We start from the raw sequence: 16,818 nt of genomic DNA on the forward strand, positions 1-16,818 counted from the left end.
AAAAATAATGCATTCAAGAAACTTCGCCCAGGAATAGAAATCAATACCTCTTCCTCTGCCTGTTATCTGTGTCATACGTAGCTATAACTTTAGTTGTATGATCATACACTGTATTATCTATCCATTTTATAATATTCTTTATTATTCTTCAGGTCTCAGTCGATTTACCTTAATGAGTTTTATACCATCTCTTGGACAAGTGAAAACGCAAACAGAAGAACTTACTTGTGAAAAAAAAAAAAAAAAAAAACTGTACTCCTTGCAAATCTAAGCAAAACCCCGTTATATGATTGCTGAGCAATTACTTTTAAAATTATGGGTTTGCCTGTACCCGACAACACACACACACACAAGCACACACACATGATTAAAGCGCAAAGCAACAAAATATGTCTTACACTGTTAAATACTGGATAAATATATGGCAATACTATGACTTCATGATTTTTATGTAAATTTTAACTTCCTAATTGGGTTCGCTGACGCAATCAGTGCAGCAACTAACTTCTCCCCTAACGTCAACAAAATCCAGTAACAATTTGCAAAAGCTGCAGTTTAATAAAAGGGCTAAAGGTTGGCAAAGTCTGGAAGTAAATAAAAGATCATAAAAACTCTGGTCGCTCAATTATCGTAGGCAAAAGAAATTTTCTGCACAGCCAAGCCTGTCATTAATTATGTTAGTTAGTAGGACGAATTCATTCTTTGCAATTTATCTGATTCTATTTAATTTTTTATATCTCTTTCAAAGTTTATCGTTTAATTCTCTATTTATTTTACTGTAGAGAACTTTTCTCACTGAGACCTTTGGGCTTACAACACTACCTTCCCAACTAGGACTGCAGCGTTCAAGTTTATCATAAAAATTAAACAAACAAACGTCATGCTTATAAAAAAAATGATTAAAGTGTAAACACGCTGAGCTATAATTATTTTACTAGTGTTTAATTATGTAACTGCAGGTGCACAAAACGTTCAATAAACTGCAAGGAAGGAAAATGCCTTCCATGTAACCTTGAAGCCGACCAACATGTCTTCCTCCACGGACCACCATAATTGAATGTTAGGTTTGCCATTAACAAGCTAATTGCCCTTGAAAACTGCCATCAAGTCCTTAAGGTAGCTTCAACGAGGGTGAACGCTCCACTGAGGACCATATGGCCATGACGGAATTCGTTCCCTAATCATCTGATAGCAACTATATATATATATATATATATATATATATATATATATATATATATATATATATAGATATATATATATATATATATATATACGTATATATATAATAGTTTTTATTTACGAATCGCTATAAGGTAATAAAAACTGGATATTATTAAACTCCAAGAGACTGAGACAGCAAACAGATTTTTACCAATTTGACTAACAATCGCATATTTTCTAAAAACAAACGGTTCTAACTACGATTAAACCGTAATTGATGGTTTAATATACTTTTTCCTATTTCGTTTCGACAGTTCAAGTACGAATAAGGATAACACTGTTAATATATATATATATATATATATATATATATATATATATATATGTGTGTGTGTGTGTGTGTGTGTGTGTGTGTGTGTGTGTGTGTGTGTGTATGTATGTATATGTTTATACACTGGAGCTGCAGCTCGCAAATTCATAGTCGCAGGCATGGAAGGAAAGGTACTATAGAATTTGCAGTTTGTTTGTATAAGTAAATTCAAGTAATTATACCAAATAAAAGAAGAAGAAAAATAAAAAGAGGTAAAGCACCAATTTTTTATTTTTTGGTCAAAAATTTCTTTATGGATGTAATTTTAAACTATCATTAACTCCAAATTCATTCGTTTTCCGAAACGCAGATATATTTATGATACTCTAACAACTGTTTCCATGTTCATGAGATCATAAATAAAAAAAAAAACATTTTCAATAATGTTTGGCAATTTGCCCAGTTTTGATTTTGCTGGGATGCAATTTAAAGGGGGCCTTGTTCTATCTCTAGTAACCTGTTTTCTGAAATAATAATTTTTTTGGGCTCATCTCTAAACAGAAGCGTATCATCCACTTTCAGGCATTTATTGTAAACTGTCGATGTTCCTGTTCGGTATTTAGTCATACTGGATATTCATTTCAGATTACAATGAAGCATATACCTGTTAGTAGCATCAACAAACATCTGACACGTTTATTTATAAATCATGCATAATTTATTAAGGAGGATACTAAATCGGGGGAGTAAAAGATAGCATGGATGAGATAAATTACGGGACATACGCAATGCACAAAATGTCTATATAATGTTTTCTTTCCAGTTAGTATTCAGCCGTGTTCCCGTTGTTGGTAAATATTTAAAAAGAAATCTTCTTATGTATATCAGTGCCTAAACATGTAACAGCCGAACTGTACTTCAATACTCTTAGTCTTAAATAAAGCTCATAAATAACCTTAAAAATCCATAGTCGATATTAGTACTTCTCACACACGGGACCACAAACATTTTCTATTGTTACCCCTACCTACTAAAAACCTCATTTTCTATGAACTAAATGATACTGTACCGTTTTCTTCCTCGACTTATATCGGTAACAAAAACTAATTTTCCTCCTCATGCATGTGTCATCGACGTTTTGCATCTAGGTACTAGTAATAGACTGGCCTATTCATTTATTCTACTGCTAGTGTGTGATATGGAATATTAGGTTTCGTAAGTCTGACATTCTATTTTAAATGTAAATAAGACATTATCATCACTCATTTTGCATGAATCGCCAGTAATGAGCTATAGATTCGGTCATTTCAAGATCATGTACGTTACTTTATTCTAAATATACTAGAACAAAACACTATCAGAGAATTACAAAATCCCTTCTGCTCTTTAAAACATCCAGTATGAATTAACAGCTGTTAAATTTTTAATGTAACTGGTTTCTCCAAGCTGAGAAGGTAGTGAAGTACTGAACTTAATTTCTGTGGTCCACGAAAATAAGAAAACAATGAGGCTGATTAAGGAAAAAGGACACCTGGTTGGCGAGGTTAATGTACAGACAAACAAACATTTTATTGCAGGAGTAAATGTGATCCCAAGAGTTTGTAGACTACATTACATATGTGCCATGCGAGAAAAAAAAAAGTTGTGATCTAACGCTGAGAGAGAGAGAGAGAGAGAGAGAGAGAGAGAGAGAGAGAGAGAGAGAGACGAGAGAGAGAGAGAGAGGAGAGAGAGAGAGAGAGAGAGAGAGAGGATTTCGCTTTTATCAATGTACAAACTTCTGGAATTTGTCGCTTGCAGAACAGCTAGTCAAAACTTGCAAAGATATGAAGTGCTTAAGAATGACTAAATTTAAACATAAAAATACCAACACCACCCATACACCAAAAAATACGTATACTCATTGCATCTATCAAAGTGACTTTGATTGAGTATATTCTTTTTTTAACTGTGCAATGCAATACATGAAGCGGAATACATGACCCAGTAGCAAGCCCTTTCCGTATAGAATTTCACACTCCATCATTCGTCATCTGCCATGAGGAGCAGCTAATGTAAGCCTAAACTGACTAAGATGGATGTCGGCCGATTAAGATAAATATGATCTTAATGATCCTACTCCACGTCGTGTTTTGTTGTTGACGTTTGGATGTCGACGTGGAAACTTTCGAATGTAGACGTTATACGAGGATTTGGGCGTCAATGTTATTCTGAAATTCAGTGTATTACATTACCCAAGTTTGGATGTCGAGGTTAAAGTGTATAGATGAGGTGGGCGTTAACGTGAACCTCACTGTGATTGTTGCTTCAAATTTTGATCACAATTACGTCGTGACTATTTTAGCTCGCGGTAAGACATTGTTATTGTATAAGTTTAAGGACACCTGGTCGGCGAGATTAACGTACATATGAATGAACACACATAAATAAAGTTTATCGATTTACTTCAAGAATTCAGACGTCGGGAACAAACCAGTAAGACTGTCTATATCAAAGCATTTTTATTAAGAATATTACCTTCATAATATTATAGTCTGCCAAGCGTATCTACAGTTAACCTATTGATATAATAAATACGACAATCACAACCATACCCAAAGAAAAAATTCCATGTCAAAAAAGGACACTTAAAATAGTGTTCTCAAAGCTTCCTAACCGCCAGTCCATATTTCAATGAGAGAGAGAGAGAGAGAGGAGAGAGAGAGAGAGAAGAGAGAGAGAGAGAGAGAGAGAGAGATCTGAAATGATCAGCTAGTGTTTTTTTTTTATTTTGTAATGAATAGTACACGCACACAATACGTAAAATTGGGCAGATTTTTGTGACCAGTGTCCCTACTAACTTCCTAGAAACATTTTCCATGAATACATTAAGTACTACAGTTATTGTTATATCTCCAAAAGGCGATGAAATATTCAAAAGTATACCTGTTTTCCTCTCGTCTTTTAATTACCCTCTTTGACGATGGCTTCGACATCCATCCCACTCTTTTTCCCATTTTCCATGCTACTCATTATAAAATCTTAAAAAAAAAACACACACACACTTAATATAAGGTTTTCCACTTAACAGATCATGATAGCTTTGTTATAACTATAGGTCTTGATGAGGATGTATTTATAACATACAACCTGAAAACGTTTTATATATATACATCTTCAGGAAACAAAAACTCAAGCAAATAAAAATACAAATACGAAAAGAGGAAGCAGAATCGAAACCAAAACCCTCTAAGTTTCCTCACTAACCAGTTTAGTAAGAAACACAACGCGAGAAACAAGCCACAAATGCATTTAGAATAGGAAACGTCACCTGAATCAACAGCAACAACAAAGCGGAATTTTGGATGCATATTTAGTCTTACAAGTGGCTCAACTGGCCTGCAGACTTCTAAATTTGGCACCGCAAGGGATTAGGTAATCCAGTTGGCTGTCATGGATACTTTTAACGAGATGACAGATATTTGTCGACAAAGGAGGGAGTTACTGAGTTCTTTATGTCTTTTCTCATATACATCAGGAAGTTTTCAGGTTTTCTTTTGCACGTTACAAATGGTGATTCAATGAGACTGTCTTTCTTTTATGGCAAACTCTAAGACAGAAGCAATGCCACACAGCCATAAATGTTAAAATACATTCCAATACAAAATATCCAACAGCACAATTATTCTGACAGAAACTATCACACCAAAAAGACGCAATTTGATATATGATCTTCAGCGTAAATACCGCTCTTCGAGCAACAACCGAAAAACTGCAGTAATTCTGTGACCATAAAGTGAACATATCTAATGGGCTTTGAAATCTAACCCTATGCAAGGAAAAACTGAGTGTCAGCACTTTCAGCTATTCAGCGCTAAAGACACTGAACAGAGGAAGCTGGAGTGGCAGGATAGCAAAGCAAAGAGATCCAGAAAATACAGATGAGGTACAAGTGGTACTGGGAGAAAACTTGCACAGTTGCATTAAGAAGTAATAGTGAGAGAAGTTGGACACCAAGAATGAAGAAAGGAAGCCGCAACGGATGTAAGGTAAAAGGATAAGGATTAAATGTGGGTGCAGCCGGGTCGAAGCTTTAGTAGTTCCTACAATGCACCACATGAGGAGCACTGACGGCACAGTGTTTCCCCAATAAAAAAAATCCTGAGGTAAAAATTTGTCACGCTTAAAAACCGAGTAGATAGCTTTTAGCTATAAAAGATTGACACACAAGACAGAGACCGGTCAGCACACACCATACCATTGCTTTACGTTTATCCATACCTGACAAATTACAGGTTAATACGTTTGTAACTAGACAGACATATACTAAACGATTTCACAGTACCGTCTGTGCGTGCGTTACTGTACTTACACAAGAGAGAGAGAGAGAGAGAGAGAGAGAGAGAACAAATCGATCAATCATGTCACCTCTAACATTCTAAATCAGTGAACGAGAACTGGGAGGTAACGCATTCTATGCCAAAAATTCTTGGAAACAGCCCCACGATACGACCCCAAAAGTGGGTTTAAAAAACCTTCTGATGAGTCCTGTTGAGATGGCCGATATCAGCATAATCAAAAGCGAACGTGACTTATTCAATGGAACGTGGGTTTCCCTTCGTTCTCTCTCTCTCTCTCTCTCTCTCTCTCTCTCTCCTTCCTTCTCTAGAATCCAATTCCAGCATCACTGCTTTGAATAAATACATTACTATTAATATCCCAATTCATACAGGGGACGCCCTCGACGAAGTATTCCTCAATCCTGAAACGGGCGGAATCACAAACACACAAATTGCTGCTACTTTCTAGTCCTGTAATATAGGCATTTTACATAAAGGTACCATTAATTCTTTCCAGTTTAAACAGTTGTTTTACATATAAAACCAACTACAAAATGAAATAGATACGCACTCAAAATTTTGTAAGGACTTTTTGTATGCGACGATTCACCATTTCCTTCTTTCAAATAAATATAGCTTGGCAAGTAAACTGTTTGCATACTAACATCAGATATGTAATGAATAACTCCCGTCATCTCGGGAGAGAGAGAGAGAGAGAGAGAGAAAGAGAGAGAGAGAGAGAGAGAGAGAGAGAGAGAGAGAGAGAGAGAAGACCATCGCAAATAATTATGGTTTCATGCCTTGGCAACGTATTGGAGAATTATGGCTAATACAATCATTCATATTTGATTTCAACACAACTTGATCTTTTCCCGGTGTGGGCCAGCCACGCTTGTCATCTGCTTCACAAATTCTTAGTAAAAATCAACAAGAAAACTTGGGTAGCATGAACTAGAGCAAATTCACTTTTGAAAGGGGGCTGCCTCCATGAAAAGTCAACAGGAGAATAAGAAAATGCAAAAGAAAGAATATTGAATATGATGGGGGTCGTCAGAGGGAAATATGGATAATAAGCACACACAAAACATTCTAACTTACAAGAAGACAAAAACTTCTCTATCTGAAAACAGTTTTCCTTCTAGTTTTGTGACCGCAAAAAAATATTCTCTAAATCACACAAAGGACAGGAAATGGCAATTCAAAATAATTTACAGAACAAGTTTGTTACTCTGATCTTTTGCCGTCATATTTGCCGAAGATTTGTTCATGTGAAGAAATGTAAAAGAAATAAACACTGAAAAGTTTCATCCGTTTATATCTAGTTTTTAAGATGCTATCTTCAGCAGCATACTTATGTTGCTAGATGACTGAAAACAAAATACGAAATGAGTCACCTATGTAATGAATTCATACCGTAACTAGACCACAAGCAATTAAAAAAATACAATAACTGCTTTTAAAAACCCGCGTGCGCAAACTGAAATAGATTCATGGTGCAACATATAATTCTTGTAAGTATGTTTCATCCATGCTAATCTGCATTTGCCATAAAGGGATTATCACCTTACATGACAAACAGATGATTATAGTAACTCGTTTAAGGAGGCGAGGAATTCTTAAAAAAAAAAAAAACTAGATGCCTATCTTTTCTAACAAAAGCACCGCTCTACTGACACTACACGAACTAAATACAGAACAAACCGTCAGGCAAAAATTACCGTAACAAATTAATTGTTCAAAAATAATATAGCACTATCCTTTAGGAACAATGGCAGTATTGTCTGTGTAAAGACGCAAAGCCTGGCTAAAATAAAAATATGAAGGACTTACGGGTAAATTACTGCAAAAAAAGCTTTTACTGCAGCAGCAATTCCGTTATCTTAAATGGAAGCGCGGCATAATTACAGCCATCTCTTGGTATATTACCTTATAAATCTACATTGTCTTGCAATTATCTGACAATGTCTGGCACTCACTTCCATCAAGACAACGAAAGCAGAAAAGTCCTAGAAAGGCTGTAAGTTTCCATGCTCTCTGGTTATATTGATAGAATTTTGAATTTTCTATTTTTCGCATATGAACAATCAGCCTTGCTGCTTACATGTCAGATACATTACACAAAGTGAAATTCATAAATGAATAATCGTGCAAGCATCTTTATAAGAACGCAAGAATAAATTCTTTAAATAGGCAACACAACTGATAGTACAAATCATAACCGTAGTGAAAACAATAATGCAGTCAAAGAAAACTGAGAACAACTTTACACACCATTCATTTTTACTTCCCATAAAATGTGCTACACAGTCTTTCTATCTGTATACAATAAATAATACCAAGAGTACATGCAATATGATTTTACGTCTTCCTGTAAAGAGCACTCATATTTCTTGCTCAGGAATTAATAAATGGCGGCCTGCACTAACACCTTAATGACAGAAGATGTGAATCTGCGTTCGTAATTTTCCAACATTTTCATGTGTGGGAGGGATTGACGGGATGGATAGTGGGTACATCGTCTACATTTACTTCGTTCACTACTGCAGAGAATATATATATATATATATATATATATATATATATATATATGTATATTACATATACATATATATATATATATATATATATATATATATACTATTCAAAGTAAATCATTTGAAAAAAAATATATATAATGTATATATATAATATATATATATATATATATATATATAATATATATATATATATATATTCCAAGTAAATCGTTTGAAAAAATACAACAAATAAAAAACTAGGCACAGAAACTACTAAAATGCTGAAAAATGTAGAAATAACCACAGCAACTGGACGGCAGGGATAGACTGCAAGGGGTGGGGGATGGATGGGAAGAGTTGCCTGTGCACAACTATCCTCCATGTGTGACCCACATACATGAGACTGAACAATTTGTCACAGAAATATACGTTCTCCAGTTACACCGAATACCCTTATCCAAGAAAAGGACAAGGACGAGGAAAAAACCGACGGTTTGTCCTGAATCGTACAGATTCTGTATGCGTAACCCTCCTGATCAGCATTTAACCTACATAACGTTCCTTGAAGGTTATCTGAAATTTGATCAGTTCTTCGTGTGAGGATTGTATTTATCTTATACTCGTTTCTTACACAGCATAAACCAGAAAAAAACAGTCTTAATATAATAAAAATTCATATGAAAAGGTGGTAATTGCAATTCCGTTTGCAATATATCCTTCACCTGATTTGAATTAATACACAAATATTTATACAAAATATATTACTATAAATAAGTCAGACGCGTTTGGAATCACGATCCTTCGACAAGGTTTGCTATTGAAAAATATCATCATAAATAACATCTATCGAATTTATAACTCATTAGACTTTCAAATGCCAACCTATTTATAAATTACTTGGAATTAGTTTTCATGAACAAAGAGAATCGAACAGAAAAAAGAAATATCAAAATAACCAGAATCATAATGTAACGTAAGGATTCACGGTAAATTTAACTTTCATTACTATTCATATGTAACAATATCTCAAATAAACAAAGTTAAAGGGTTTTTATTTTACAAATTATTTGACTCATCCGCGTTTACATTAAATTAATATGTTAGTGAATATAAAGTAATGATAAGAAAGCTGTTACTGCAACGATATAAAAGGAATGTTCTGAAATCGCACTTTGATAAACATGAGATATTTATGAGAGCATACAATAGAGGCAATATTAGATCACCGGTATTTGATGAGTAGAGACCATCATGATGCTAAATATTAATTTCTTAATCTAGACAGATATAAATATACACGTTCAGTTCTGAATACCATATCATTATGAACACAAAGACTAATAATTACCGCAAAGGTCACTGCCTTGTTTAAAGCAAGCACAATTTGGCTGCAATTTTCTAAAGTATGATTTACCCAATTAGGAACTAACCAACGTAACTGGGGCATAAAATCGCAATGCAAAGTAACAAAGTAAAAAAAAAATACCCAGTTATGACGCACGTAGCTATTGATTAAGACTGTCCTAGTTTATGGATATTCTCTCTTTCCATCTATTACATTATATACTATTTTTCATCATTCTGTTGCACTTCTTACGTCCTTGGTCTTCGGAATCAACAATAAAGTCGTAACAGAGACTGGTGATGGCAGCACCTGTGGCCGGTGGTCTGTGGTTTCTTATTAATTGCTTGAGAAGTTTTGACTTCGGATTATATTTTGAGTTAAACTTATTCTAAATTTCGCTTTATCTCCACTCAAAGCCAAATTTGAAACCCCAGTCATTTCATTCTACTTAAAAAAATAAATAATCCGAGTTAGTTAAGATCAGTTCATTACCGAACAGATAAATGATTACAAAGTAAGTGCAAATATGAAGAAATCAAACAAATTCTAACTGGCTGCCTCCTTGAAAAGTCTCTTAGCAACACGAGTCAGTAGCGGCACCATGCTGCAGTATCGACAAACCAATATGTCGTGTCCACTATAAAGCGTCAGTTACACAAAAGCACATCCACCAGTAGGGTTTGCAAATGGCCCTGTTCGAAGAGTACACAGAACGTAAAGAAAGGATATACCGAAAATATACGAAATGCCTCGTTCGCCTCGCTGAAAGAAATAAAAAAAAGTGCGAAAATATATGATACAACACTGATCAAGCTGAATTCCTTCAAAACGCCAATTCTACTTTAGACGCCAATGCTGTTTACTGTACCTTGCGTGTATATAAAAAAATACAAATGAAAGTGAATGGGGAATGGATTGGGAATAAGAAATAAATGGGAACTGTCATTAACAAACGTCAGTTTTGTAAAATTCTTCTATAATCATTACTGTACGAGCTGCTTTGGCATCCTCCTCCATATTCCGTTACTATTATAATCTTGTATCATTCAAAAAGAGTTGAATACCACTCATTTATCCAAAGCATTAAATTAATTTCAATTACTAAGAAGCAAGTTTATCGCTTTTATCCGAGTCAGTCCTCACTACGCTTTCTTCCTGTTTTCTCCAAGTAAATTGTTAATTATGTATTATTATTTCAGTAGATGAAACCTATTCACATGGAACAACCACAAAGGGGCCATTGACTTGAAATTCAAGCTTCCAAAGAACATTTGTTTCAACCTACCACTGCAGACACCACACTGCAGCAGTAACTGATCATGATACAGAGCCTGAGATTTTTCATCGTCCTGAAGAAGACGAAACCCGCGATATCTAAGTGGGCATGTCACGACACAAACCACTATACCAGTGGACAAATAAAAGGCAACAAATAGAAATTGATGTTTCTTAACTTTTTTTTAAAGTACTTTACAGAATGCATGAAATAAATAGAATGGCAGCTGTTGGCAACAATAATAAAGCCGTCAGCGACGATGCGATCAGTAATGATATAGGAAAGAAATAATTAATTCGAAAATAAGAGACGACGAAACTTTATGTATATAAATATATATATATATATATATATATATATATATATATATATATACTACATACATACACATATATATATGTATATATATATATATATATATATATATATATATATATATATATATATATAGAGAGAGAGAGAGAGAGAGAGAGAGAGAGAGAGAGAGAGAGAGAGAGAGTCCCTAAGAACTTCGTATTCCTGCACATGATCGAGCGATGCAATATTTCTACGAAGAAGTCCCCCCTCTAGATAAAGTCCATAAAGGATTTACAGTCTTCCTACTGCCTTGTAACATTTGTGACTTATGAGTCATATAGAGTCATATTACGCATAAAAGGGGTACGTGGGAGACTTTCTTCAGGGCTATCAACCCATTTTATTAGAGCAATGGTGACCACACTTTCCTGCGGAAAAATGAAAAGTGTTCCGTCGGTTTCTGCTCTTTTACTTCTGTAATAAATAAAGACCTAAAAAATATTCAACTCTCTCTCTCTCTCTCTCTCCTATTTCAGAAATATATACAAGTGTATATGTACAGGCATATGTCTATACATCTGTATAAGTCACATATATTTCCCATAAATGTCACCTACAAAAAAATCCGCCATAGGCCCACTTTAGACACCTGGCGTTCAATGCGAGGCCACCGACAATCGTTAACCGTCATGACCATCATTATTACTACGACCAAAGGATCCTGTGTAAGATGAAAATTCCTGTGACCCAGATTATGAAGATGAAAGGCCATCATCCCATGTAACCTGAGACGTGGGTGAATGAAACGTCACTCATCATCATCATTTACCTGAGGCCGGAATAAAGTAAACTCGGCTGGCTTGTGGATTACGCCTGGTTTCTGCATTTGTGTACTTTCTATATACATATATATATCAAGAGCCAGCAGGAAAAATGAAAAGCAGCAGTACCTAGCGCTTTCGTGTATTCTTGATACACCTCATCAGGGTACATATATATATATATATATATATATATATATATATATATATATATATATATATATATATATATTGTACCCTGATGAGGTGTATCAAGAATACACGATAGCGCTAGGTACTGCTGCTTTTCATTTTTCCTGCTGGCTCTTGATATACAATCTTCACGTGTTACTTGTGAACGTATAACATATATATATATATATATATATATATATATATATATATATATATATATATATATGTACATACATACATACATACATATATATATATATATATATATATATATATATATATATACACACATACAGACATAGATATATATAATATATATATATATATATATATATATATATATATATATATATATCATATATATATATATGTATACACACATACGCTATATATATATGTGTGTGTGTGTAATTTGAGCCCCTTTGCAAAAATCTTTACATCATCAACTGCTTTATAAACATGCCTACATAAAGAAAATCCACTAATAATATATATAATAATTAATAAAGGTTTATTTCTGATATCTACTGCTGGCTTCAGAAGCGTCGCCGTGTTCTTATTACAAATATAATAAAAGATCACTTAATAAAAATAAAATAAAAAACAAGAACAATAAGTAATACGGCATTAGCTAATTTCGATTATTTCCGCTAGTTTTGGAACATCGCTCTTCCTCTTGTGACCAATATAATTATAACATTTCAATACAGCCAAAAATGAAGTAGAGTTAATGAAACACCAACAAAGTCAAAGAATTACAAACGAACAAGTAAATGTAGCGGATAATGAAACATCAGCTCTGAATAGCTATCGCTCGTCACCATTTAACATTTAAATAATCCCGTTCCGCGACTGGTGTACTGTTCTCTTGAAAGGTTAGAAGAAATCCCACTTATTCTTGCTTAATGAAGAAATGCAATTAAGGCGCGATTGTAATGATATCGAACAGAGAAAATGGCCTTTCTGTTTAAGCAAAAGCATAGTGATCAGAGTAGTCGTGAAACATTGATTAGTACATCCAGTTTACTCAATTGTAACATTAATGCAGTTAAATGAAACCAGCTTTTCCTTTCATCGTTTAGTTTTTAGTTGAATGTGAAACAGTCTTATCGCATAGAGTGGGAAATAATAAAGTAGTACTATACTACAAAGATCAATATAATAGTCTAAAGAAAACTACGAAAATGTATCAATCAATAACATTTGAATTAAAGTTTTTCACCCTAAAATTACTAATTGCCATAACGATAAGAAAAACTATTACCTCTACAAAATGTCAGCAACTGAAAGTGTTTTTTTTAAACACAAATAGGGGGAGAGGAGATTTTCAGTAACGACCATATAACCAAACGACGTAAAATATTAAAGCACATAACTCATTTTCACATATTGGGCAAATAAACAGCCTAACCGGCTAAACAGTAAGAGTTAATTTCACGTAATCATTTACATGCACCAACGCTTATTTATACATAGTGTTTGTTCACTGTACTTGTACATAAATGCAGGCAACCCTTATGATTAAATCCAATGCAGGTACCTGCAATAATGTATAACGGGCGGTTCCTTGGTTTTTGCCTGTTTAAATGAAGCATCAGTGAAGCATCAGTGAGTGAAAACTTTGACACAATGAGAAATTAAAATATTTTCAACATTTATGATGGTAAAATAAATTCTTCAAGGAGTGAATACAGTAAAAGTCATCAAATCCCCATGCTTTAGCGCCAGTATATATAACTGCCCGTGCATGGTAATACACATTTTCCACTAAAATTCTTAAAAGGAAAATCTTGTAACATTCATTCTACAAAATCCCGATCCACGCAAGGCTCTGTAAATATTCTATAGATCCCTTCTTGTTTGTTACATAAATATTTACATAACATGTCCTTACAATTCTCACAGAACATTTCTCACGGAGTAAAAACTCTTTCCTAAGACTAGATCCCAGGGCAAGAGCATCTTCAAGTTCTGGGACACCATAATCTAACAATAACAATAAAAACCCTTCCAATCACATGATATATACGTATTATCTAAAACATCAAGTGAGAACACAATATAAGCCTGTTTACGCAATGAGGGAGCGCCCTTGTTAAGTAATTGCTTGTTCAACAAGAAGGCCGTTGTCTGCAAATCATATTGTGATTATATGATATTGATACATTTATTTCATATTCTCCATTATCCGGAAGGTTTTTATAATTCCGTGGATGCTGTGAACTTATCCCAATAAATCTGGATGCTTCCTTGGAAAATTTTCATGTGAAATTATCAATTTAAAGGAAAAACGTAAAAAAATTAAAAAACCGTTTGAAAAGCGCTCATCTCAAGTATATATATATACAAAAACTAAAACGTCTAAAAAGTTCGATAAGTGTTAAACAGATTCTCACAAAATTTGCTCTTATAACCGAAACTTTTATCTACTAAAATACATTATATATATATATATATATATATATATATATATATATATTATATATATATATATATATATATATATATATATATATATGACTGGTAAAAGTGTTCTGTAACAACAGAATTCCATCTAATAAAAGGCGCCCATAAAAACACCAAAATGTAGAGAGAAAAGTACTATATTTCAGAGACTGCTGTCTCTCTCTTCAGGTATATGAATGAGAAAAGTTTACAGAAAAGGTGGATATATACAAAGAGATTCGTCCACAAGTAAGCCAATTTAGGTCACCCCCGCTGATAATCTTCCTTTAATCTTCTTAGGCGTTGGTTGAATGAACACTGCGTCGACGATGTCTGATGTCCAATTCCCTTTTGAGATGTTCATTACCTGCTTCTCTTTTATTAAGGCCGATTCCATCATTTGACTCTTGTACCGGCAGTTGCTGCTATAAATTACACGTGACATATTCCAGTTTATTCTATGGTTATGTTCATTTATATGATTGAAAATAGCCGAGTTCTGTTGTCCATACCTAACTGACCGTTTGTGTTGTATTAATCTCTGGGGAAGTGATTTACCTGTAAATCCGATGTAAGATTGGTCACAGTCCTGGCATGGGATCTCATATACCCCAGAGTCTTTGGGCGATGTCTTTTGTTGGACGTTAATCAGGGATTTGGCTAAGGTATTTGGGTAGGTAAATGCAAAAGGGTTGGATTTCCCAAGGGTGTGAGTTACTCTCTTAATCGTCTCCAGGTGGGGAATTTTTATTTTATTGTTGGGTGTGTCTCTGGTCTTGTCTTTAGGGGGTCGGTAGAAAATTACGTTTGCTTTTTGAATTGCTTTCTCAATTATATGGTCAGGATACTTTAAAGATGAAAGTTGCTTGCGAATTAGTTCAAATTTTTTTCCAGGAAATCTGGGGAACAAATTCGTAAGGCTCTTAGGAATAGGTTGCTGGCTAGACCTATCTTGATAGTATTGTCATGATAGCTAAAGTAGTGATATATGAAAGTGAGAACGTTGGTTTTCTGTATATGGTAAATTTGCATTCTGTCGTGTCTCTGATTATTAAAACATCAAGAAAAGGAATTTTGTTGTCTGTTTCCCATTCAACTTTAAATTTGATGCTGGGCACTAATGCGTTTAATTTTGAGAGGAATTCATTAAAATTACCCCCCTTATTATCCCAAAATGTTAGTATGTCATCCACGTATCTCATCCACAGCATGTTTTTGGGTTTTATTGCATTTATTACTGTAGTTTCAAAGTATTCCATGTACAGATTGGCTAAAATAGGACTTAAAGGACTACCCATACTACACCCGAATTTTTGCTTGTAGAATGATTCCCCGAATGAAAATACGTTATTAGATGCACATAATTCAACTAACTTTATTATTTTGTCAAGTGCCAAAGGGAAATGATCTGAATAGGGGGATAATTTTTTCCTTAAAAACTGAAGAACGTCCTGTACTGGTACTTTTGTGAATAGGGAGTCTACGTCAAGGCTTAAAAGTTTTATGTTGTGAAGTGGTATATATGTGCTTCTCTGAATTTGTGACAAAAGTCTTCCGAATGTTTGATGTGACTGGGAGAAAAAGTGCCTAAAAAAGGAGAAAGGAGGCCAGCTAACCATTTAGAAATTTTGTAATTGAAAGCTCCGGCGCATGAAACGATGGGTCTGAATGGAAGATTGTCTTTGTGAGTTTTGGGAAGACCATAAAAGTAGGGTAATTTAGGATTAATTACTTTAAATTTCTCTAATAGTTCAATACTCTTTTTGTCTTGGCCAATTAATCTTACTTTCCGAAAAAATTCTGTGGGAACGTTCTGGAGGGGATTTTTCGTCAGTTTTTCGTAAGTATTTGTGTCGCTAAGGAGCTGGTTGATTTTGTCGAGGTAGAAGTCTTTGTCCATTATTACAATTTTGCCGTCTTTGTCGGATCTACTTATTATAACATCTAACTTTTTTAGCGAGTGGATGGCTATCATGAATCTGCGGGGAACAGGATATTTCTTATGTCGAGGTAGAAGTCTTTGTCCATTATTACAATTTTGCCGTCTTTGTCGGATCTACTTATTATAACATCTAACTTTTTTAGCGAGTGGATGGCTATCATGAATCTGCGGGGAACAGGATATTTCTTATGAAGGTCAGTTAAAGCACG

Source organism: Macrobrachium nipponense, chromosome 24 (assembly GCF_015104395.2).
Source record: "Macrobrachium nipponense isolate FS-2020 chromosome 24, ASM1510439v2, whole genome shotgun sequence".
NCBI lineage: Eukaryota > Metazoa > Arthropoda > Malacostraca > Decapoda > Palaemonidae > Macrobrachium > Macrobrachium nipponense.